Here is a 26,496-nt window from a genome sequence, read left to right on the forward strand (position 1 = left end):
TGGAGCGGGGCATAAAATCTACCCTCCTTCTCCTCAAGTGGGCAAAGGTAATGTGCATTTTGGGCAAGCTGGATGGTCAATTTCTTTATTTTGGACTCAGACACAGGGGTAGTTTGCGCATAATTCTGTGTTAGAGTTTGGGAATCTAAAAGCAACATTTTACATTCTGATATTTGGGGAGTTTCGGGCTCCTTCTTTTCTGATTCTGGGTAGCCCCCCTCCCTTCTTGGAGTCAGTCACAAGAATCTGTTTGTGAGGTTTGGGATCCCTCTTTTAATATTTGATTCTCTGGATGCTCATTCTGGGGTTCAAGGGTGGATGATTCTGAATCAGTCCCCACATCCTCCCAGTCTTCATTTAGATCTCTTGGGACCCATTTTTCTTTGGGAGGAGTTCCCCCGTCTCTGAAGGAGAAGATTTTGTTCCCAAAATCCTCTGAAGATTCTTCCCCTTCAAACTGGAGGACACTAACTTCCTCCACAAAATGGGCCTTTTTAAGGTTTTTATTTCTCCTACTCGCCCTCTGTTCCCTGGGTTGCATATTTTCGGGGGAAAGAGATTTTTGTTCTGGTTCCGGGGTGTCCAGGGGATTCACGGTGAGGAAGGAAGCTTTCTCTAGGGCTTTACACCCCCCTTCCTCCCATGCCTCCTCCTCTGGAACCGGTGAATTGTCAGGGTTTTCTCCCTGTCTTTGTTCTGGGGTGTCAGACGCTTGGTTGGTGTGGTTCTGAGCCGCCATGTTCATCTGAGGGTTCTGTTGAGCTCTCAACATGTGACCCAGATCCTGGGTAAATTTCTGGGCCTGGCGCTCCAGTTGGGACACCTGTTCCAACTGGTACGGGGGTCTTTGCTTATACCTGGGCTGTTCACAGGAAGGGTAACTATCTCTTCTCCCGTAGTACCCTGGAGATGGTGGATTTTGGTAGCCCTCCCCCTTGGCCTCCCCTCTCCTGGATTGGGTTGTCTGGGCTCCTTAAACCGGGGAAAGAAAGGAGGGTTGTCCTGCAGGTTGGGGTTTTGAGGGTACTGTGGAAAGAAACTTAAGCCTGGATTTGGGGGATTACTGCCCTCCTGATGGAAGTTAGGAAGGAAGTTTCCTGGGGAAGTACTTAGGACCCCCCCCCTGGGCAGGAGGAGTTCATACAAACCCCAAGATGGGCCGGTTGCCCTTGTACCTGGGACTGATATACTCAGTAGAATTAGGGGACCCATTAGTGGGATTACCTCCCTGACTGCCACCTGTTTGTGATTGGCCTGAGAGCCTTCTTGGCCTCTGGTTTTGATGGTTTGGTATTGGTGCATTTTCTAGGTCTAAAATGTGGGCAACCTTCACCTCCGCTACCTTAGCAGCAGCAGGGGCGTTGGCTGGGTTGGGGTTTTTGGTTCAATTTTGTTTTCTGCAGGTTTTTGGACTTCATAAATGCGGGTCGCCTGCTCTATGACCCAGTCCAGAGATCTTTTATCGTGGAAATCCCTCACCAGCTGGGTCATAATATACTTTGGGAGTACATGAAAGAAAGTAGTTATAAACTCCCTGCTATCTGTGGGCACCCTCCTTGTGATTTGTGCAAAGGCGCGTTTTAGCTCCTGCACACATTCTCGCGGGGCCTGATCTTCCCTGCACTGCAAATTGTAGGCCGCTTTGCGAGCCTCTTGGGGGTTTCTGTGGGCGGAAAAGTGTTTCAAGATGGCCGCCCTGTAGGTGGACCATCTTCAATGGTTCTGGTTCTCCAGTCCAGCAAAGAAGCTGGAGTACTCTGGAGAGAACGTCCACTTAGCATACTCTATGCAGTTCTGGTTGTCTTTAAGGCAGAAAGTGTCCATCATCTCCTCATAGAGTTCCAAATGTTCCCAGATGGAATATTTTGCGTTTTTTTTGTGGCATGGAGTTATGAAACTCCTAATGGCCTTAATCTGCCTAATGTGGTCTTTTGCCATAACTCTCTTTAGTTTATCTACCTTCTTGGCCTAGTCACCCGAGTCCACTTGCCCTCAGACTCAGAGGCGCTACTGTTGGAGGACCCCTCCTGATCTTCTCGGCGCTCCCTGATTCTGTGAGCTTGAGAGGGGCTTGCAGAATGGTGGGGCCTAGTTCCTTCACTCCTGTGGCGCACAGGAGAGTAGTCTTCTGACTCCCCTCTGCTTTGAGGGTGGGCAGAGTATCCCCCCTACCCTAATTGGGTGGAGGTCTTCAGAATGCTCTTTCTGGGCCTCATTTCATTCGGTCTTTCATCAAATTGAACCAACTGGTCCCTTGGAAGGTAGTATTTCTGTGGATCTAATTCCCTGACTCTCCGCTCATAGGATTCTTCCTTGTCAGAGACATCAGCCTTAATGTTTTGGTATGTATACAGGGACGCCCGTCCATCAATTTCTGGGGGGCGCTGACCTGTCAGACCCATCATACTAAACCTATTGAATTTTGCCGGCCTCGTGGTCTCTGGCTCATTTGAACCGGTAGACATGAAGTCGACAGTGTTCAAAGTATTAAATGGGTTGGAGTCCCTCAGTACAGAGGTCATCATACTATGATCAGAGGTAACCCTGTCCCTCTCTACCTGTTCGGGGTCCCTCCAGTTTGGATTAAATCTAGCACCCTCTTTCTCCAACCTGGCTAGTTTCTCCTTCTCAGCCCCTACTTCTTGATAATAAGCAACGATCTGAGCCTTTTGCTCAGCTATCAAGTCTTTACTGGCCTCTATGACTCGCTCTTGAGCTACCACTTGCTGGCGGAGCCCCTCTTTCTCCTCATTGTCTCTCTGTGCTTCCTGTATGGTTTGGAAACAATGAGGCAATTTCTGTTGTAGGTGGTAAGCTTCCCTTTTCTGCACATTTAGAGCCTCTATGGCCTGCTCTAACTCGAGATCCATTTGTCTCCTATGTCCTATTAATTTATCACATTCTTCTTTTATACCAGTCAGTACCTGAAGGTCTGACTCACTTTTCTCCAGATTGATTTTTAAACTGCACATTTCCTGATATAGGGCCTCTTTCTCCTGACACAGGGCCGGCCTTTGTTCAGCCAGGTCATCCCTTTGTTGTGTTATAGCGCCTAATTTCTGGCGGTCTTCATCAAATTATGATTTAGAGTGGAGGTCCCTCATAATTAATTTATGATTTTCCTCTTCCAATCTTTTTATATGATTCTGTAAAGTGGCCATTTGCTCTATACTGGCATTATTGTATCTTACTTGTTGTTCTAATTTCAGTTGACCCTCTTCCAAGGAGTCAACCTTTTCTTGCCACTCCATTCTTAAAGCATTTAATTGGGCCTCCTGGTCTACATTATTCTGCCGTTGGAGAACCAAGTCCTCTTTTAGCGTTTGAACATCATTTTCAGATTCTGCTCCAAATCTTGGCTCTTTTGTAAATTTTTTTCCGCTAATTTTAGTTCAGTCTGCACCTGAGCTAAAAGTTTGGATTGATTTTGTGCAAAGGTTGTATTTTCATCCTGCTTTTCCCGCATCACTCCCATGTGAAGATACATATTTGCCGCAATTCTGACAATTTTACTCTGCTCTTTAATTTTCGAGTCATATATAACTTGCTCAATGCTTGGTGTAATGCACCTTCCTGCCATCTATCCATGTCTATGTCGGTGACCTGATGCGTTATTTCTTCTAGCCAGATTTTTTCATCTTGTTCTGGCCAATCCCCCCTGGCAAATAATTTGTGCAGAAGGTGCTCCCTAGCTATGTTGATCTCTACTATGGCCATTTTGGAAAGTGTTATTTCTTTATTCATTTATTTATGCAAGGGTAATCTGTATTCTATTGCTTTTTGTCTATTTTTGGGGTTGATTTAACTTCAATTTTATACAGAGGTCTGGCACTTTGGATTTTTGTTTTGGGAGGCGCTTCTACAGCTTAACGCAGTGTACCAGCCTCACCCAGTATTCCTAACTTGAAGGTTTGTCTGCTGTATTAGACTGTCACAGGTGAATAAACAAACTCAATTCCCGACTCGATCCCCCAATTTGTTAAGGATACCAGTCGGGCGTCACACACTGGACCAGGACACTTGGTCTTATCCTGGGATGTGGCGCTCACTAGGAATGCTTTTTCTTTAAAGTCTCACACCCCCTTTTACAAATACCCCGAGTTACAATGGACCATGAACTAGGCCGGTTGGTGAAATTACAATATTTATTAATATTTAAAGTTCACAAAAATCACACACATTTTGATATTGGGCAGCAATCACCAATGGGGTGATAATGACAATGGAAATGGAAGCAGTGCACTTGATTAACCTTCTAGTAGAACATATCCAAAGCACAGATTAATAGGAGCACTTTGTAAATTAGGATAGATAGCACCCAAGTTAAGGTTTCCACCTGCAATGTTCCCTCAACCCACGAATGTTCGAATTCGGAGTGGATAGAAAGAAGCAGCAGGTAGTCAGGAACAAGAGGCAGCAAACAGAATCAAAATCCGAGGCGAAAGCGGATTTTAAACCCTTTGCAAAGACCTAAAATGACACTCAGATTTTAACAAATAATTAATGAATGTATGGTTAAATCTTTGAGGCAAATCTGATTTCTTACACTAGCACAAATATATAAATGCTGGCAACCACAAGGCAATGGATCAACAAAAGGCATACAATTCAAAGACAAGTGGAAAGTAAAAAAATGCTGCAGCCGAATTTACACATAGGAAAGTTGCATTTAAACTTAATTCCTGTTTAAAATGACAGAAACGGTTTCTATGCAAAACGGGTGAAATACTCTGATTTGGAGTGCGGCTTTTGGGCTGGGGAATAGATATATATTACAGGGACTATACAGAAGTGAAAGGATGTCTCTAGTTATGAAACTGGATGCGATATGCTCGATTTGGGTAAAATAAAGCTGTGAAAGGGAAAAGAAAATCAGCAGAGAAAAGTACGAGTTTGCTTTAAACTAGATTATTCCGACTATATTGTCAAAGAGGAACACAGTAAGATCCAAGGTTGTTCGTGACATCAACCTTATCATCCTAGCGCTCAACTTTAAGCAGAGATTAGTCTGATTACTCAAAATATGACTAAGGGCTTAGGATTTACACGAGACAAAATTAATAAAGAGATGGTGCTAGCACTTAGAAATCAAGGACAGGGTGCACAGGACATTCTAACAGTCTGAGCCAGTTACCAAGGTATGAATAGGACTGCTTAGAGAGAGGAACAAAGACAAAGTCAAGATGGGGCAGGCTATGTGTTTCTATGGGGTGCGGATTATACTAACAGCCCACGCTTGAGTTTTGGGATTTTGGACAGTCAACAGGTTCTGGTCACAAAAGATTGTGGTCACCGGATAGCGGACTCTCCTGGCAAAAGACAGCTGGGCAAGGTCTGGTCGCCGGATAGTAAGGGTCCGCGGGCATGCAGGTAGTGGCAAGAAGCTGGTCTGGTGTCAGGATGCTTCCCAGAAAGGGTACCACAGCTTTTCCCCTTTTTAATTGGATTTTAGTGGGATTCCAGGATTGTGGCCTTGCTGGGGATAGGATCAGCAATGCTTTGGCATTGCAGTGGGATCTGGAATCTGGCAGGATGAATGTAGAGATCAGGAACGCAGGAGCAGGACATTCAAGATAGAGTGTGTGTAGAGTTCTGTCAGGGACTCTTATTTATAATGCAGGAGACATCATAGAACTATATGGTGGGGCAGGCTTAGCTAAGCACGCCTCTAAACAACTGGATAGGTCAGGGGAAATGGTTGACGCCTTGCTCTCAACTGGTTGGGTAGCACATGCTGTCAGATTTATGATGTGAGTTTTACAATGTCCAAAACCTTCCACAGTTACTTTAGCTAAAATCCAGTTTTGCCATAAATGGCACTTTTGTGAAGTGGTAACATTTTCCCAAATTACATGAGCAGATTAAATATCTTATGTAGAGCGTTGCCGTCCAATCCTCCAGTTTGTGAGACTCTGTTTTGCCCTTTTAATACTTTAGTATGAAATATTCAGCCTAAACTTCTATAACTTTATACATGGGTGTGGATTATCATAAGGTTGTAAATATTAAAATTCGTAATGGCATCATGGATACTTTCCTTATAATACCCAATTGTCTGCCATTTCTATTCCACATGTGTCAGTGAAGTCTATGACGTCTTAAATGAAAGCCCATAAAATCACATTTAAACTGTTACCGTTTCACATTTTTGCAAAGTCCTGTAGCAAAGATAAAAGTCTTCAAAGTGTATTTATAAATAGTCTCCGGAAACAAATGGGGTGGCCTTTGTCCTTCACTGGAACCATTTGTTTTCTCTTTAGCTACCACCAACTGTCATTTCAGCCCAGTGTGGGCAGGGGTTTTCCCAGTTCGATTGAAGGTTTATGGCCCCCTCCACTTCACAGGTTGATGTCCCAGAAGTTCCATTGTCAGAGGGCTCAGCCCAGACCAAAGTCTGCCCAGGTAGTAATTATCACTTGTGTGTTAGTATCTACTGTGAATGGCCTTGTGTTGCTAGCACCCCCCCCCAAGCAGAAACTTGTTTTGGGCTGATTTCTCCCAGGTTGCCAATGCAGTTTAACAGTTTCATTTTTCTTTTACTTTGTCCTGAATCAAAAACAAGCCTGTTGAATAAAACAGCCCATATATGTTTCCCCAGCAATAAACCCCTTTACATTGCTAGGCATAAACACGTTTTACTCAACATTTGTACTTTTAAAACAGGCATTTTTATTTTGGTTTGTAAAAGCCCATTTTGACACGTGATAAATGTTGTTTGGATTTCTCTTCCATCTACTTCCCAATATTGTTCTGTAGCTGTAGCCAGCTTGTTTTACACAACAGTCTGTACACGGCAAAGGTCTCCATGAAATTGCCATGTGCACAGAAAGCTAACATTTCTTTTCAAGCAGTGATATTTGACATTTTGTAGCAACAGTTACGCGCTTTTCCGTGCAGCTGAAGTAAAGCTTTTGTTGATTTTCTCAGATTTGGCAGGCACAGCTTGCCATTCAGGAATAATGATCTTTTCGGATGGAGCACAATGTGAATATGGCAGGGCATGACAGGGTCTTTTTGATAAAGGTAGTTTGATGAAGAACAGGGGAAAATAGCATTAGAGTGGCATCATTTTAAAGGAGAAACATTCCCTTTTTCAATGCGATCTTTGGGCTTCCAGCAAAGCAGCGCTGCTTTTTCACTCTATTTCTTTTGTATATGTAAGCACCACACTGGCAGGCTTTTTTCAGTGTGCCCCCTTGTTCCATCGTGCCCAATATGCGCTTGGCAGTGTGGTGCAGCCATCTTTATGTAGTTGCAAAATGCAGTTTTGCCGTGAGGCAGTGGTGCTCACAGGAGCCAGTGCAGCCATTTTGCTGGTTCTGCTGAAGTGCAGCTTTGTTATGGAAGGGTGTACAGCTGAGTGGGTAAATATATCCCACAGGTGGGTGAGGGATAGAGAGAGTGGGGTAGGGGGATCTACGTGAAAATATTGCACCCATTACTGCGAAAGCGATTTCGTTTAAATTAATTTGTGTGCATATCATCACAATTGAATGAGGGGGAGACACACCCTCTGCACATCCACATCCCTCCCACCTTATTAATGCCCAACCCCACCATCCCCTCTAGATTGCTGCAAAATGTGCAAAAAAATACCAGGCAAAATCTGCTTGCAGTAATGGGCTTCAATATTTCGGTATGATACCGAGGTAGGGTTGGTGGGTGGGGGATAGACAGAGTGGAGGTAGGGTGGGTGAGTGATTGGGATAAACTCGGGTGGGTGGGTTGGTTGGTTTTAGAGAGGGAGGGATGAGTGGGGTTGCAGAGGGTGGGTAGAGTGTGGGTGGGGTGCGTGGCTGTAGGTATATAGAATCAGGGTTTGGTGGGTGTCTGGTGGTAAAGAGAGTGGGGTTGGGTTGGTGGCTGGGGGTAGATAGAGCTGTTATGGGTGGGTGGGGTAGAGAGAGTAGTGGTGAGGTGGGTGGAGTAAAGAGAGTGAAGGCTGGAGAGGGCTGGGTGAATGAGTGTAGAGGGAGTGGGGTTGGGTTGGGTGTTGATGGGGTGGGGTTGTGGTGAGTGGCTGTGAGTAGAGAGAGTTGGGGTTGGTGAGAGTAGAGAGCGGGGATAGGGTGGGTGGGTGAGGGCCACGAGAATGGGGGTAGGGTGGGTGGGTGGTAGTAGAGAAAAGGAGGGTAGGGTGGGTGAGTGGGGTTAGAGAGAAGCCGGATCAGAATGGTAGGTTCAGTAAGTTGGGTGTGTGGGGGTAGACTAAGTAGGGGTTGGATGGGTGGGCAACTTGGAGCATGCTCCCAATCATAACTGTTATTTAAATTGTACATTCATTCTGCCGCTCACGGCCATTAAGTGCGCTATCAATTACTTTAATAAAGACTAGTATGCAGGCCTCAATGAAAAGCACACCACGTCATGCCAAAGAACACATCATCACCTGGCAGCATAATCCTTATTAGAATACATCATTATTAGAGGCGCATTTGGCCATTTTACTTTCATGCTGGCTGTTCTCGACTCAATGTGCATACATAGGCGAGAACATCATACGAGGCGTGGTGCATACACCAACCCACCTGTTATGTATGCTACAGCCACGGCCACTGCTGCTATTGCTATACCATTTGCTATGTGTGACCCACTTGATTTAGGTGCGCCCAGCACTGCCTCTGCTGCTGCCACTGATGCTATTGCTGTACCATTTGCTATGTGTGACCCACTTGATTTACGTGCGCACAGCACTGCCTCTGCTGCTGCCACTGAGGCTATTGCTGTACCATTTGCTATGTGTGACCCACTTGATTTAGGTGCGCCCAGCACTGCCTCTGCTGCTGCCACTGATGCTATTGTTGATTGCGCTCCCACCACTGCCAGCGAATTGACCCCAAGCAAACCATCAACACTCAAATGCACCCTCATCAATGCGCGCTCCCTTCCGGCACACGCCTTAGATATCCACGACCTCCTCTGCAACTCCAACCTTGATCTACTATTTATTTGCGAAACATGGCTCCATGAAGCCGCAGGCCCAGCTCTAGCCATTGCCCTGCCCGATGGTTACACAATTTTCAGGCAAGACCGCAATACACAAAAAGGGGTGGGGTTGCATTGATAGCTAAACAGTCCATCCCCATCAGAAGGATCCAAGGAGACCCCTCGCACAGTTGTGACTACATGCTCGTGAAAATCAACCCCTCACCAAGCTGCACCATCACCGCCCACCTCACATACCGCCCACCAGGACCAGCGGGAGAATTCCAGGAAGCGCTCCTACACACCATCAGCAACAATCTTAAGAAAACCACCATGTCCATCCTCCTGGGTGACATGAACCTCGACCTCAATGACCCTTCAGACAGGAATGCCGCTTCGTTCAACAATGCCCTCGCAACACTTGGATTCAAACAAGTGCTAAAACCAACACACAACAAAGGCCGCATCCTGGATTGGATCGCCCAACACCACTGTCAGGTATCGACGCCCATCATCTCTCCCATTCCCTGGTCGGACCATTCCATTATCCACTTCAATATCAACTATTCCAGAATCCCACCCACCGCTCACAAAGCTCTGCTGCCTGCCCTCACCAGGAGCGCCAAGCAACTAACCAAGGAAAGACTACTTCCCCACTTCTTGGTTCCCGAACTCAAACACCCTTTCTCCAACAACCCGGACACTCTCGCAGCAACCTACAACGCCATTATTACCAAGGCCATAGACACCATTGCTCCCTTGGCACACAGGAAAGCTAAACCCACCAAAAAAAACAACTCTTGGTTCACTCAGGATCTCCTGAAACTACGCTCACAAAAACGATTGGCTCTCACAGCCTGGCAAACTAACCCCAATGACATCACTAGTCAAGCTTTTAAAGACATCGCCAAACAATACAAATCCACCATCCTTCAATACCAGGATCACCAACGCTAAATCAGGATCCAGGGAAATCTTCGCAATCTTCAGAGAATTGGAGTCCCCAACTCCCCCCCAACTCCCCCCTCAAAGCCCTTGAATAAAGACAAAGAATGGTGTAACAACATCCAAGAAGCCATGCTCAACAAACTGAATACTCTGCAAGAAAAAATCATCAGTCACCAAAAGCCCTATCGCAACAACTATCCAACCTACACCAGAACACCGCCCCATCCAGAATCCCAGCCTTCTCGTTCCAGGAGGTGATAGAAGAGGAAGTCCTAACCATACTCAACTCCATCAAGTCTCCAATTGCAAAGGTCGACTCATGTCCAGCCCAGCTCATCAAGGACAGCGCCCCCTCTTTGGTACCGTTCTTCACAGCCTTCACCAACGCTTCGTTCAAATCCAACCAAGTGCCATCCTGCCTCAAAGAAGCTTGGGTCCGCCCATTACTGAAAAAACCTACACTATTCCCCAAGGGACGCAGGCAAACCAGCTCTCCTACTTCCACTCGACCTCTCTGCGGCATTTGACCTGGTCAATCATGACACCCTCTGTCACCACCTCTCTACAGCGGGCAACTTCTCAGCAGAAGCCACCGCCTGGATAGCATCCTTCCTTAGGGGCAGAGAAATGAAAGTCTTCTCGGACACAGCCTGCGCCCAGCCACATTTAATCAAATGCAGTGTCCCGCAGGGTTCCTGCATATCTCCCACACTGTACAACCTTTTCACAAGTTCATTATTCAAATACCTCGATGCAATGTGCATCACTTACACCAACTATGCGGACGACACACAAGTCCTCATCCCTCTAACCGGAGACTACGGAGCCGACCAAAAAACCCTCATCTCCATTTACACCACCATCCAAACCTGGATGGCTGAAAACTGGCTCTGCCTCAACAGCGAAAAAACAGAGCTACTCATCATTGGATCACCAGCCACAGCCAATAAAATGGGGCCCCAATATGACTCCTTCATCATCGACAATTGCCGCATTTCGGTCTCCAAAGCAGTCAAAACCCTTGGAGTCTACCTGGACTCAAACCTCACCATGGACAGACATGTCAATGCAATCTCTTCAGCAGCAGCCTACCACTCTAAACTTATCACTGCTGCAAGGCCCTTCCTTTCACAGGAAAACTCCCTCACCATCGCAAGAGCTATCATAGGCTCCCGCCTAGACTACTGGAATGCACTCCTACTAGGCACTTCAGCCAAAAACATTAAAAAACTCCAAACAGTGCAGAAAAATGCCCTCAGAGCAGCCACGGGAATCGCAAAACGAGACCACATCTCAGCCACCCGAAAATCCGTCCACTGGCTTCCGGTCAAGGAACGGATCCTTTTCAAATCACTGGCACTCACCCACAAATGTCGACAGGACACAGCACCACGCTACCTTGCTCAGAGATTCTCTGGTCCCCCCTCTAACAGACCAACTAGAGCGAGCCACACCAACCGCCTAGCAATTCCAAAAAGCATCAGAACCAGAGCAGGTGGCGCTAGCTTCCCAGTCCTCGCCGCCACCAACTGGAACCTATTACCCGCCGAGATCAGAGGCCTCGAATCCCACCTGGGCTTCAGAAAAGCAATAAAAACTATGCTGTTTGTATAAACCCCACCTGGGCCCTGTTAACTGTATAACCTCTGTAAAGGCAAACGTCCTTTTTCCCAGGCTAGGGGTAGATAAGATCTCGCTGTAACACCCTCGACCTACCCCTCCCTGCACTGCAACTAAGTCATGTTTTGCAACAGCGCTCTGATGCCTCTGGGCTGCGTGGCGCTTTACAAATGTAAAAATAAATAAATAAATAAATATTCTTGTCGCTAGAAATAGCCATTATGCAAGAACGACAGCTCTTCTGTTATTTTCTCAATAACTGCCCTCCCCCCCGCCCCAGCCCTATTTCTCCCCTCCATTCTTGTACGTTGCTCTTATCTTGTATCCACCGAGTGCTTACAGCAGTTACATAGCCACAGCCTGCGATAAGAGTCCTCATCTGACATTATTGCTGCCCGGGCAATGCCAATAGTTTTGGCGTTTACTGTAGTTCTTTGCATTTTGCATTCATAGGCACCAGGGTGCAAGAAAGAGGGTGCACAATTTCAAAGGAGGATGCGATAAAGGGTGAAGGTGTGTAATGGAATGAGAAAGGGAATAGAGCAAAGGAGGAAGCCATTCATAGAGGGCACAAGTGATGATGAACAAGAGGAAATATGAATGAGAAATGGTGAGAGTTAGGGTGGGTGGGATAGAGAGAGTAGGTCAGTTGGTAGGGTGGGGGGAGAGAGAACTGGTAGGCTGGGTGTGGTGGGAGTAGATAGAGTTTGTAGGCTGGTTGGGGTTGGGGTAGAGAGAGATGAGTATTTAAAGAGAGTTGGGTGGGGTAGGGTTGGTGGGGGTAGAGATAGTGGAGTAGGGTGGGTACACATACTGGGGTAGGATAGGTGGATGGAGTGAAGAGAGTGGGGTAGCATGGGTGGGTGGGGGTGGGGGTAGTGAGCAGGGTTGGGTGTGTGGCGGTAGAGAGTGGGGGTTGGGTGGGGGTGGAATGGGTGGGGGTAGGGTTGATGGGAGTAGAGAGAGTGGTGGTAGGGTGTGTGGAGCTAAAGAGCATGGGGAGGGTGGGTGTGGGTAGAGGGAGAGTGGGGGCAGGATGGGTGGTGGGGTAGAGAGAGAGTGGGTGGGCAGGATGGGTGGTGGGGGTAGAGATCAGGTGGAGTAGAGGGAGGTGGATAGAGGGAGTGGTGGTTGGGTGGGTGAGGTTATAGTGAAGGGGTAGGGTGGGTGGGGTAAAGAGTGGGGGTAGGGTGGGTGGGGGTAAAGAGAGTGGGTGTAGGGTATGTGATGGGGTAGAAAGAGTGAGGGTAGGGTGGGAGTTGATTGAGTGGTGTTAGGGTGGGTGAATGGGGGCAGACACAGTAGGGATGGGTCGGAGTACATAAAGTTGGTAGGATGTGGGGGTAGAGAGTGAGGGTAAGGTGGGTAAGGTTATTGCAAGTGGGGGTTGTTAGGGAGAATTCTCCAAATGTGCTAATTTCCCTTACCTTTTGAGACCCCCCAGCAACTTTGCTGGATTTCTAGGATTTGATTTTTTACCTGGGAAGAGTGTGAGCTTTCTTTCCCACTCTTCCATGTATTTTGTTTGTGTTTTACTTTTGTGTTCTTTGGTAATGGAGTTTTTAAAACAACCTCCATGGCATCATCTTTTTTTCTGTGTGTCACACAGCACCTTCAGTTCAGTGGCACAGAGGTTTAAATACCTTTCCTGGGACTGACTACTGTCTCCCAGGGTATGTAAAGTTAAATTGACTTTACTAGTCTCTTTAAATTTACTGACCCAGCACACCCAATCTTACTATAGAGTGCTCGGGGTTGCATGGGACTATGGCCATGACCATACCAGCACATTTCTATGCTATGATTAGTGTAATTTAATAACTTTTTCATCTATATAGTTCCATCAATGGAACACGTAATATATAGATTAAGCTTCATTACAAGTTTTAAATCTTGCTGGTGTCCACACCTTTAAAATTGAATTTTGGATACAGACTGCATAAGATTTAGTATTTATCTAACTTTTGAAGAATCCTTCAATACGTGCACGGATGCCCAATATGCATTCAGGTAAGCGATATGCTACCTAAACTATGTTACTTCTTCTCTGGCAATAGAACTCAGGACTTGTTCTGAGTCACATTATTTCCTATTCTCAGATCATCTAGATGGAAACAGCTCTTGTTCAGTCTAGACTACACACAAAATTTAAGGGAAGAAGGTTCTACTCAAGTACATCAGAAATTGGCAAAAAGAAGAGAAGCACATAGAGGAAGGGTAAGGATAGTTGTGTCTTTATTGCTGCACAGGTCTAAAGGAGTCTCAGATCACACTGAGTTCTCATTAGTATTCTTTTTGATTATTTTTTAGACTCTGTAATAGGTACAAACTGGGTGAGTTGTTACTGGTGCAATCTACTCATGAGGCTCTGCATGTACACATGTGTGGCATTGCCTTGAAGCCATATTAATTGATCATCTCGAATAAGAGACACTATCAACACAGTGCATGGGCAATAGTGGCACATCACTATACAAAATACAAAATGGATTTTGTCATTAACCTCTTGAAGTCAATCTTTAATAATTTTGACTCAATTCCATAACCACTATTTCGGTTATCTCCCTGGCACGCTTGAGGTTGGCACTGCATGCTTTTTTACATCTCTTCATGGGGCAGAAGTAGGAAAATATATTATACAGACCAAATATGTTTAAGGTTCATCATCTGCATATCACATATGCACAAGTATATCATACTCTATGCAAACACATTTATAATAGTTTAATTTTAATCTTACTTTATTTTGTTATTCACCTGTGTCCGCTCATCATTCCTGCTATGGACTGACAACATTGGTATGTAAATGTGATTGTTTATGCACTTGGTTTTGGAAATTGTGAAATGTCTAATATTCCTGTGCTTTGTATGATTTCAATCATTGTTGCGTATATGGGAATTTGTTGATAATGTATCAGCCTTGAGAACGACAGATGGGTCGAAACACGTGTCGGCTGTACCAATAAAACAATAATGTTGGAAACAAAGATTATCTGGATGTGATATACTCTTAAAGAACTTCTGATATTTAACTCTGAAAGTTTAAATACAGGGTCTTTGCGCAGTACAGCAACATATTTTTGAATTTTCTATATAGATGGCATGCTTTTAGGGGAGCTATGCATGTTGTATCTGCAGCATAAAACCATATAGTAGAGGTTGAAGGGACTAGCGCACACCTAACTGTTACTCCATTTACTTTTGTTTTTGTAGGTAATGCTGTTTTGTTTGCCCGTGTACAGGAGGCTTTGAAGAGTTTACCTTAACAATGTGAGCACAAGAAAACACATCATCAAATAAAAACCGAAAAATGGTGTTTCACTAGAAAGAGCTGCCAATAAAAATGAACGCCCCTGCCCTGGTTGCAATTTATTCCCCCACGCCCGCACGCAGCACGAAATCCACATCGGGGGATTTTGAGGCTGGCCATGGAAATGGGACTGTGGAGCCTGAGGTATTGCGCAATACCGGTTCTGGGTGTGGTGTGTACGCAGAGGACTGTTGTACAGAACTGATACTGCTACATGGAGAGCTCATCAATGTGATTGGTGGATGCGTGTGGAATATTCTAACAGTACCCAATGATGGGGTGTTGGAAAGAAGAAAGTGGAAAGGGAAGAAGGAATGTTTCTGCTTTATTGGGGCACGGCCCTCGCTGTACTTGGGCAAACGCATGTGCCACATAGTACCATTTTCAGCATGCTACCCATGGGAATAGGACAGTGGGTACTATCGCAACTGAGGGTGTGAGTCACAGGAAGGCCCGTTAATATTTTCTCCATTACTGTGCGTAGTGAGCAAGGTTGACATGGTTGCCATTACTTGCAAAGGCAATGTAGCACAGCAGATTCGGTCCACCATCACTTACAGGGCTAACCTATGTGGACTGGTACTCTGTTCTGAAAAGAAACAAACAGATTGTGGAGCAGCTCTGGGGTGTGGCCTTTTGTAGGGCTGCTGTGGAGAACTTGCACCCGCAAAACAGACCTACATTGTTCAAAAACATATATACATGTGCAAAGGCACAATGTGGTGTGTTGTCAGCATGTACATTCCGAAAAACACTATGTACATTGCACAACACTGTACTTTTCCACTGTCCCAGGGTCTGGATCGTGTCCCAGACATAACGGCCCATGCACAGCATTGGTGCGGTTGCATGGTGACGTCGCCACTGCTCTCCCTTGGGACGGCTGTCCGCAGGACGTGTTTTGGGCGGCATACATTGTGCGCATGTGCATAGGTGTGCTACGCACACCGTTGCCACTTCTCTACTGATTAATAGTGCAACACACATGCGCCAACCATTTTGGGAAACGCTGGGTGTTTATAGGGTATAGCAGGTGGGATGTTTATCTGTATCGCTACCTGTAGTTCATGGGTGGGCGGCGCAACCTAATTAACGTGCGTTCGCATATGGTGCACAGTGGCAGTGTCACCAGGACACAGAGGAGCAGATGTGTGTATTTGCACAACGAACAAACATCCGCTCCCACATGTAATTATAGGTGGTGCACAACATGCGGACATGCAGGTCATGCTGGTGTCGTACGGATGCTTCCATTGTCATTGCGGATAGGGAGGGCAGGTGCCGTGTCTGTAGGACACCTACCTTTTGCTTAATTGCAGTCATTCCTACGAGGACTATTCGCCGCTGAATCATAACAACATTAAAAAAAACAAAAACAATACCACATATACACTCAGCAACAATTTCAATATCACCGTTTACTTGCACACATTCATCTACACCATTAGGAAAAGGAAGGGGTAGCAGAAGTTGATATTTATTGTGGGGAATTGGGGATTTGCACAGGTTGGTCGTGAGGGGAGGAAGGGATTGAGGTATCACCGTATCGTCTCCCATCACATGGATTTTGAGGGGATGGCGGGCTGTGACATGGGGAACGGGTTCACGTGCAGGTCTGCCAGTGCTGTTTCATTTTGTCCATAATAAACCCTTGTATGCAATCTTTTAAGGTGGCACAATCCTTCCATTTTGTCTTCCAGGCTGTGCATTTGTCTATTTCCAGTTTCTTTCCTTTCCTATGCCCGTATGCTGTTGTCGAAGGGGTGCCGCTTGTGCTCCCTTGCTTTGCTTTCCAATATGTTCTCTTACAGAAAGAAAATGTGTTAGGTGTACATGAAGCAACATAGACTACATAAATTACGTTTCACACTACTGTGAGTACCAATGGGGTTAGTATGGTAAATCATTGTCCCGTGAGGATAGCTCAGCAGCAACGTGTTCACCTTGGAAGCAAGACGACACGAAGCAACACATGTTTAATCCCCGGGTCCGCGCTTGGAAACCTGTGGGTATTTAAGCGTGTTATAAATACGCAACTAAAAAAAAAAACTATTACGCTACTAAACAACAAAAACAATTCCTGTAACAGTGCCTCGATACCCACGTGCTGTGTGAGCACTTTAAAAATGCAAATAATAAATAAATAAATAAATATTGAGTCATGAGGGAAATTTTCTTCCAGCCACTGTAAGGTGCTTGCCATTGCTATGTACAAAAAAAAACCTTCTGTTTCTGTACTATTGTATACTGCATCACCACCTGTGCAATTATCAGACAACATGTAATGTGCTTGCTACGTTGCAGTGATGTTTGTGCGCATTAACATGGTGCCCACAGCTTCAGTATGTTGTACAGTACACCTTCTAAAAGTAAGGGTATCCTGCTAAAAACCTATGCAATTCACTGAAAAAACGTTGCTGAAGGAACTTTATGCTTAAAATGCACTAGTAAAAACCTATGAAATTCACTGACAACATTTTTTTGTTAAAGGGACGTTATGGTTAAGTTGCACTAGTAAAACCCTGTGCAATTCGCTTACACAAAATATTGTTAAAGGGACGTTACGGGTAAATTGCACTACTAAAAAGCTATGAAGTTCACTGACAAAAACGTTGTTAAAGGAATGATATGTTATATGAATGAATGATATATATACTGTACGTGTTTCTATATTTTTATTCTTTTTTATGTTTTTCTCAGCCAGACAAAACCTCAATTATCCACCCCAGGCACCAACAGTCAGAGAAGCCCAGAACTGAGCTGGGTAAGTAACCACTAGTAGTTACTTGTGTACCTGTAATGCAATGTGATGTAAGGTCATCCTGTTTGGCACACATTTGATTTTGGCGGTCTCTCTGCCCACCTGCTGTCACCCCAGTGGAGTGTATTTGCACCAGTGACCAGGCAGAATTTCTATTCTGATCTTTCAGGCCTAGGTTAGACTTGGGCAATCAATCAGCCACCTTTTCCAATCTGGTCAAGGTGTGTTCTTGGGAGGGTTACCTAATCCATCCAGTCATAATGTGTGCCTGCCATGCACCCCACGCATAAGGAAAACTTGGATTACTGTTGCAGGGCACAAACGTGGGGACACATGCAGCAAGGGGTACTACAATGGTTGCACAAATGTCACCTTTGTGTGCATGCAACAGGAATACACTTGCTAGAAATGTATGCAATATTGCATGGCATTCTTTGCATTTTATCAATTTAAAAAATGTTATGCGTACACAACATGATACAGCTTTTCCTTCTTAGGTAACATTTTTCCTCAGACTTCAGACCATAATACAATGTACAGGCCAGCAGGAGTAATAGCAATAACACACCACGTTCTCTTGAGCCATCATTGTGCTTGAGTTGGTTATTGTAACACTCAGCATGTTATAGACCCAACTAGGCATTGTTCCCTTTTTGGAAGAGGGAGATTACTTAATGGCCAGTCCACTCCCTCTTTTTGTTTTGCTAGGACAGCAGTTCATTATATGTATTTGGTGCTGTTTGCTGAGTGACCTGGCTCTGTTACACAGTTACAAAGAAACGTATTTGCTTTTTATGCAAAGTCTGCTTTAATGGCACTGTCAGGGGCATACAGTAAAAGTCAGCTAGACTGACAACCTGTGACCTACACTGTGACCTACCAGACAGATCAGTCAAATGCCTTAACACACTTTCTTTTTCGTATGGTATTGCCATTTGCGATAGAGGATAGGTTGGATATTTGTACGTGCTATATCTAGTACATACCATCCAACCGACTGGATAGATTTCCTATATGGTGAAGTTGCTTGGACTGACTGTGACATAGGTAAGAGTGAGTCCCATTAAGGTAATGTTACCTTTTGGCAGAAATGGATAAAAAAAAAGAAAAGGGGGAGCTGAACAACTACGAGATAAGAGGAAGAACAGGATTGAGGAAGAAGTCAGAGAAAACAAAAGAATTTAAGATATGTTTCCAATTCAGACCATCAAAAAGCCACGTGGCAGTGCTGGGACAACATTGGAAAGTGACTTCGCATCTTCTTCAAACACAAGTGTTGAACCTGGTTCCTCACTGAATTATCAGAAAAGGTTCAAGATGTGGGAAGAGTGCAAGTGAGTGAAGCCCCAGTCTCTGAAATTATTGAGGACATCCCCACAGAGGTAGTTGTAGCAGTAACTAGAATGTCCGAAATATTTGAAGATCCTCCTGCAGTGATAGTAATAGAAACTAGTGTGTTCAAAAGAAGTGGGAACATCCCACCAGATGAAGGGGTAGGAGGGTGTACCAGTGTGTCAGATATATGGCTTGATGCCACCATCACAGAGGAAGTGGCAGAAACTAGTCTGCCAGAAAGAAATGACGGCATTGCCCCAGAAGATGAGGCATCCAGTGGTACCAGTAAGTCACAAATAACTGCTGATGCACCAACAGTGGTAGTAACTGTCCTGTCTGAAAGAATTAAGGACATCCCCCCAGAGAAAGTGGGGGCCTAAGGTACAAGTCTGTCACACATAATTGAAGATAACTTCACAGGCGAAAAGGCAGAAACCAGTTTCTTCAAAAGAACTGAGGACATCCCTCAAGAGGAAGTGGCAGCCAGTAGTGGTACCATTCCATCACAAACAATTGAAGATGACTCCAAGGAGGCAGTAGAGGGAATCAATCTGTCAGAAATAGTCGAGTGCATCCCCCTAGAGGAACTAGCAGGAAGTGGTACCACCAGTCTGCCACAAACAATTGAAGATGCCCCCAAGGAGGAAGTGGCAGAAACCAGTCTGTCTGAAGGAATTGGAGACATCATACCCCCAGAGGAAGTGGCAGGTACTAATCATTCAGAAGAATCATTATCTGCCTTGCTACATACAGAATCCTCAGGGAACTGGGGTGTGGAGCACAGACCACAGAAAGAAGATCCACAGGTGTCAGACTATTTGTTTCAATGTCCAAAATCAGTTAAACTTTCCCATTTCTTTCAGCACCATCCAATTCAACCTTCCAAACATAAACAAATGAAAGCAGAGTTAGCATTTTGGAGGAAAGATGGGAGTAAACGGAATTGGTTAAGTTAATCTGAAATACAAAAGCCCTTTTTGCACAGTTTGTTTGGTATTTAATAAACATGGAGAGAGTGTCATGATGCCTGCTCCCGAGGAGCCAGGTCAGGCCCAGCGTCCCCGGAAGCAGACTTCATACTCACCAAGCAGGACCCAGCAAACCCCTATAGGGGCTCTTTGGAAAAGGCATCTGTCCTAGCACCATAGGCGCCAGGCTCATCATGGCAGAACATATGGTAATGCTTGGGTGAACTCACCCGAGGCAGACCATGCTGTCTGAAGCTGCAAGCCAACTAAGGCTGGGGAGGAACTATTTTCTTTCAGGAACTCTTTTCTTACTCGGGTGGGGCCAGTGGAAGAACACTCACCTGAAGCTCTTCCAAGGCTATTTAAACCACGCCCGGATGGCCACACGTGCTTCACGTTATTCTGCATCTGCAGCAGGACGCTCACCGAGTCGGCTCCTGCATCCTGGCTCCTGCCACGCCCGCCAGCACCTGGAACACCTACAAGGAGAGAAAGGCAAGCATTAGGACATTACCTACCTTCATCAGGCATCCGGATTCTTCACTCCGTCGATCCTGCAAAAGAAAGTCAAGGGTTAGAAACGCATCTCATCGCTCGCTGCAGCGCCGTTTCCACTTACCTTCACGTGGCGCTGTCTAGCTCTTCAGCGGTCATAGGCGACATCGGCCGCATCCCAGCACCTACGGAAAAGAAAGACAATAGTTAGAAGCGCTCCGCTTCTCACGCTGCCGCGCCGCTTCCACTTACCTTCACGTGGCGCTGGCAACCATTTCAGCGCCCATAGGCGACATCGGTCGCATTCAAGACCTATGGAGAAAAAGGACAAAACAAGGTGAGCAACAAACTAATTGCAAAAGGACAGATTACTCACTCACCTTAAGTCTTACCTGAATTTTGTTGGGACCTCAGTTCCCTTTTCGGGTCGGCGCGGCTTTTCTGGCTTTTCCGTACCCCGGCCCCTATGGGGAAATAAGACACACTCATTAAGGTGTCAGAGCAAACCACTACGGCACACCTTCATTAAAAGTACTTACCTGAGCTTACCTCGGCGAATCCACTCCTCCACACGGATTCCTCACCTAGTCCCTGAAAATTAAACAAAGGCCAAGGGACAAATAAGACTTGATCTTTTGAACTATATACTACGGCAGCATTTTGGTAAAGGCAAGCAGACATCGAGCCCTCGCCAAATCCGAGATCCAGTGAAGTAACTGGAAATCTACGGGCCCCTGCGTCAGAAGCAGGATGGAGAGCTCGTCCATACAGAAATTAAGGTGAGAGTCTGCGGAAGGCACAGCTAGGGTTCGAGGAGGGTGAGAAGGGGAAAAAGGGGGGAATCTCACACACAATCTAGCAGACAGTTAACTCCCTTTTCCCATCTACAGAAGGATTATTCTATGGGCCAGACAGACGAGGTTTGGGGGTCCAGTCCAGTCCATCTTTCAAGCACTACGCTTTACCGTGGAAGAAGTTCTAGCAGTCCAGAACGGGTCGGCGCCTCCGTGGGAATCAGGTGAGCGTTACAGAATGCGAAGACTACCAATAACTTCCTACCCAGGCGCCATGGAAACTTCCGAGACAGACCAGCTGGCCCAGCTATTAGGGGAATTACGGGCCGAAGTTCATTCCGCTCGCCAGGAGACGAATGCCCTCAGGAGGGAGTTAATTGTGTCAAAGGAACGAACTGATGATCTTGCGCGCCAGCTGTTGCAGAGTCAAGCTGGTCAAACTCCTCTACCAAGTTCAGGGGGTAGTTTCACCCCTGTGGCGTCAACTAATCCAGTGCAAATCAATCTACCTGGAAACGTGCCACTGGCCTCGCCTGAACGTTTTGCTGGAGATCCTAAAAGATTCGCAGTATTTATGAATCAATGCCGATTGCATTTCCTCTGCAGACCTGTGGCCTTCCCGAATGACCAAACCAAGGTAGCCTTTGTACTTTCTTATCTCAGCGGCAGCGCAGCTGATTGGTCAATCCCGTTGGTTACTCAAGACGACCCGATTCTTCAGAACTTTCAAGCCTTCCAGACAAGTATGGAAAGACTTTTTGCAAGGCATTCTCAGGGACAGGCCCTGGACAACGAACTCCTATCTCTACGACAGGGTAATCTGGACCTCTTAGCTTACATTGCGACCTTCAATAGGTTAGTTGTGGAAACAAGATGGCCCGAGGATAAGAGAATTACGCTATTCCATCGAGGTCTACGTGGAGAACTTAAAGTTGTCTTGGCCCAGGTCGTAAATCCACCCCAGGACTGCTCGGACTATATTGACTTAGTGGTCCAACTGGATCACAGGCTTCAAAACAGAAAATCAGATCGGTCCAGGTTTGAAATCCAGGTTTTTGCCAAAGCCCAGGTTCACCCCAAGGGTGTCGATGCTACTGAACCTATGCAGATTGGAGTAGTCAAGGGACCTTTGACCCAAAGGGAGCGTGAAAGAAGACGGCAAATGCAATTGTGCCTCTACTGTGGAACTTCAGGACACTTCTTACGAGACTGCCCTGTAAAACCGCCCAAAAAGGCGGTAGGAGCCACGGATAAAGATCTTGTAGAATCTGAGCCGGGAAACGACCACGCCCGACAAGCGTAGAGGTCCACTTGCCGAGCTTAAAAACCAACTCTTTGACCTCGCACTTCACCATGCCAATGGTCCTCGTAAATCCAAAGCAGCCTGAATGGATGCATGCAATTAAGGCATACATCGATAGTGGGGCTATAGGAAACTACGTGGATCGTGAATTGGCTTCTAGGATGAACCTCCCTCTTTGCCCTAAAACCAATAAAGATGTCATCACCACTGTGGATGGAACCGAAATCGCCTCTGGGCCGGTAAGTCACTCCACCACGGAAGTGACATTGCTGGGTCAAGACGGGCATCGGGAGGCAATGGTGTTTGACATAATCAAGGCTCCGCAATTTCAAGTAATTCTAGGAATCCCTTGGTTGGAAACACACAATCCTCAATTGATTGGTGAGCAAAGAGGATAACCTTTCCAGAGTGTGTACAAACCTGCTATCCACGAAATACAAGCATTGGCCTAGCTACCGTAACTCCTGTCAGTTTGCAAATACCGCCAGAGTACCAAGAGTTTCAAGACCTCTTCCAAAAGGAACAGGCCAATACTCTACCGCCCCACAGGTCATACGATTGCCAGATAGATCTACTACCCGGTGTAACACCCCCTTGCAGCAGGATCTATGCCCTTACCGAGCCCAAGAATCTTCATTTATGACAATATCTGGACCAGTACTTAGCCAATGGTTTTATTTGCCCGTCTAAGTCTCCTGCATCCTCGGCTTTATTCTTCGTACCAAAAAAAGAAGGCAATCTCAGAACTTGTATAGACTACCGCACACTGAACCAGATAACTGTCAAAAACAGATACCCTTTGCCTTTGATCCCTGAACTCCTTGACCAAGTGAAAGATGCCTGCATATACACCAAGCTAGATCTCTGGGGGGCTTACCATCTGGTGCGAATCAAAGAAGGCGATGAATGGAAAACTGTCTTCCGCACTAAATATGGGTTGTTCGAGTACCAAGTTATGCCTTTTGGACTGTGCAATGCACCGGCTGCCTTCCAATATTTCATGAACGATGTCCTCAGGGAACTCATCGATGTTTGTGTTATCGTATACATCGATGACATTCTTGTATACTCCTCTTCAGAATCTGATCATCGAAACCATGTCAGGGCAGTCCTCGAGAAATTGCGCCAACACAAGCTATTTGCTAAACTTGAAAAATGTGTTTCCATGTCACGGAAGTCGAATTTCTAGGTTTTATCCATTTATCCAGACACCTAAAGGAGTCCACATGGACTCACGAAAAGTGGATGCTATCCTCAAATGGCCATCACCCAGCTCTGTAAAAGGTGTTCAAAGCATGCTTGGCTTTGCCAATTTTTATCGCAGGTTCATTCCGGAGTTTTCACGGGTGGTTCAACCCATCACTGCACTCTTAAGAAAAAATAAACGTTTTGAATGGTCTAAAGAAGCTGAGCAAGCCTTTCAAGAACTAAAAGCTAAATTTACTTCTGCACCCGTATTGAAACACCCGCGCCCGGATCTCCCTTATATCGTCGAAACCGACGCATCCAGTCTAGCTATGGACCCAGAGACTAACCAACTGCATCCCGTTGCGTTTTGGTCCAGAAAATTCTCGGCTCCCGAGATTAACTACGCCATCACGGACAAAGAACTGTTAGCGATTAAATCTGCTTTTAAGGCCTGGCGACATTATCTCCTTGGCGCAAGACATACCATCACAGTGATCACCGACCATCGGAATTTAGAGTACTTGAAAACCGCCAAAGCTCAGTCATCCCGACAGCTCCGTTGGCTCTGTTTTTTGCTGAATTTGATTTCATAATCACCTACCGTCCTGGCTGTAAGAATGGCAAAGCGGATGCTCTATCCCGAATTGGAATGGGGGACACAGTCACTAACTCAGAGCCTGTGCCGATAATTCCCGAACAGAGGATCTTAGGTATGACTTCTTCACAATCGCTAGAAAATATCCAAACTAGAGTTAAACAACTCCTGGACCCAACAGACCTGCAGGACTGGGTTCAAAAGGGATCTGATTTTACTCTAGATAATGATTTACCTTATTTCCGAGGACGATTATTTCTTCCACACACGGATTTACAAAAGCTAGTTGTTTCTTGTTATCACGATACACTAATCGAGGGACCCCCCGGCATTGCCAAAACTGAGGAAAAGGTGAAAAGACAATTCTGGTGGCCTTCTTGGCGAAAAGATGTAAAATCATTTGTGATGTCCTGTGGTGTGTGCGCCCAAAATAAAGGCCAAAAGAAAAGACCAGCCGGTCTTCTTCAACCGTTAGACATTCCACCATGGCCCTGGCACAGCCTGTCATTGGATTTTATTACGGACTTACCCCCCTGTTCAGGATATAACACTATTCTTGTTATTGTGGATTTATTCTCCAAGATGGCACACTTCATTCCATTAAAAGGTTTACCTTCAGCTTCGGTTCTAGATAAAGAATTCCTTGAAAATGTTGTCCGGTTACACAGATTTCCGTCTGTGCTGATTTCAGATCGAGGAAGCCAATTTATTTCCCACTTTTGGCGTAGATGTTGTCAATTGGCACAAATCGATGTAAGACTATCAACCAGTCATCACCCTCAGACCGATGGTCAAACAGAAAGAACGAACCAGACTCTCGAACAATATTTACATTGTATGCTGCAACAATCTGAAAGTAACTGGAAAGACATTCTTTGGATAGCTGAATATGCATATAATAATTCTGTGCACTCTGGAACTGGGCAAAGCCCTTTTTACACTTTATATGGGCTTCACCCTCGAACCTCTGACCTGGATCCACCTCATGATCTCGGAACACCTGCAGTGGACCAGCTGCATATCGCCAAAGCCTTCAAAGAAGAAACTGAACATTTACAACAAGCCAAGAAAAGATACAAGAAAAGTGCTGATCGGCATCGAAGTGAGGCACCTCAGTACCAGATTGGGGACCAAGTCTGGCTGGCTACCTGACACTTATCACTCAAAGGACCTCGAACTTTTAATCCCAAATACCTGGGACCATATTCCATTACGGCCATAATCAATCCTGTGGCCGTTAAACTGGATTTACCAGCTCATATGCGAATACATCCTGTTTTTCATGTGTCACTTTTGAAACCTGTGCAACCTGGAACCAGACTAATCAAGCCTCCAGAACCCATTCAAGCGGAGCGAGAACCTGAGTTTGAGGTGAAGAACATTTTAGATTCTAAAATGATAAGATCAAGGCTTTTCTATCTAATCGATTGGAAGGGTTACGGGCCTCAAGAGAGGTCATGGGAACCCCATGACCATGTACATGCTCCTCAGTTAATTAAAAAATTTCACCGGACCTTCCCAGACAAACCAAAACCCCCGGGGAAAAAAACCTTGGGAGGGGCCTTGAGGGGGAGTGCTGTCATGATGCCTGCTCCCAAGGAGCCAGGTCAGGCCCAGCGTCTCCGGAAGCAGACTTCATACTCACCAAGCAGGACCCAGCAAACCCATATAGGGGCTCTTTGGACCTTGTCCTGGAGCCTTTGGCGCCAAGCTCATAAAAGGCATCTGTCCTGGCGCCATAGGCGCCAGGCTCATCATGGCAGAACATATGGTAATGCTTGGGTGAACTCACCTGAGGCAGACCATGCTGCATACTCACCCGAGGCAGACCATGCTGTCTGAAGCTCCAAGCCAACTAAGGCTGGGGAGGAACTATTTTCTTTCAGGAACTCTTTTCTTACTCGGGTGGGGCCAGTGGAAGAACACTCACCTGAAGCTCTTCCAAGGCTATTTAAACCAAGCCCGGATGGCCACACGTGCTTCACGTTATTCTGCATCTGCAGCAGGACGCTCACCGAGTCGGCTCCTGCATCCTGGCTCCTGCCACGGCCGCCAGCACCTGGAACACCTGCAAGGAGAGAAAGGCAAGCATTAGGACATTACCTACCTTCATCCAGCATCCGGATTCTTCACTCCGTCGATCCTGCAAAAGAAAGTCAAGGGTTAGAAACGCATCTCATCGCTCGCTGCAGCGCCGCTTCCACTTACCTTCACATGGCGCTGTCTAGCTCTTCAGCGGTCATAGGCGACATCG

General features: G+C 46.0%; 1 long non-coding RNA gene across 3 annotated transcripts in view; it reads left to right on the top strand.

The window, feature by feature from the left end:
* LOC138513910 (uncharacterized) overlaps positions 1–26,496 on the top strand; it is a 519,082-nt gene that overhangs the window by 101,690 nt on the left and 390,896 nt on the right. For all 3 annotated transcript variants that reach the window (XR_011281841.1, XR_011281843.1, XR_011281844.1), the window contains exon 2: positions 17,504–17,567. This is a non-coding gene — a long non-coding RNA (uncharacterized lncRNA). The remainder of the gene's footprint in view (positions 1–17,503; positions 17,568–26,496) is intronic.

This window comes from Ambystoma mexicanum, chromosome 12, assembly GCF_040938575.1.
Source record: "Ambystoma mexicanum isolate Mex_15411 chromosome 12, UKY_AmexF1_1, whole genome shotgun sequence".
Classification (NCBI taxonomy): domain Eukaryota; kingdom Metazoa; phylum Chordata; class Amphibia; order Caudata; family Ambystomatidae; genus Ambystoma; species Ambystoma mexicanum.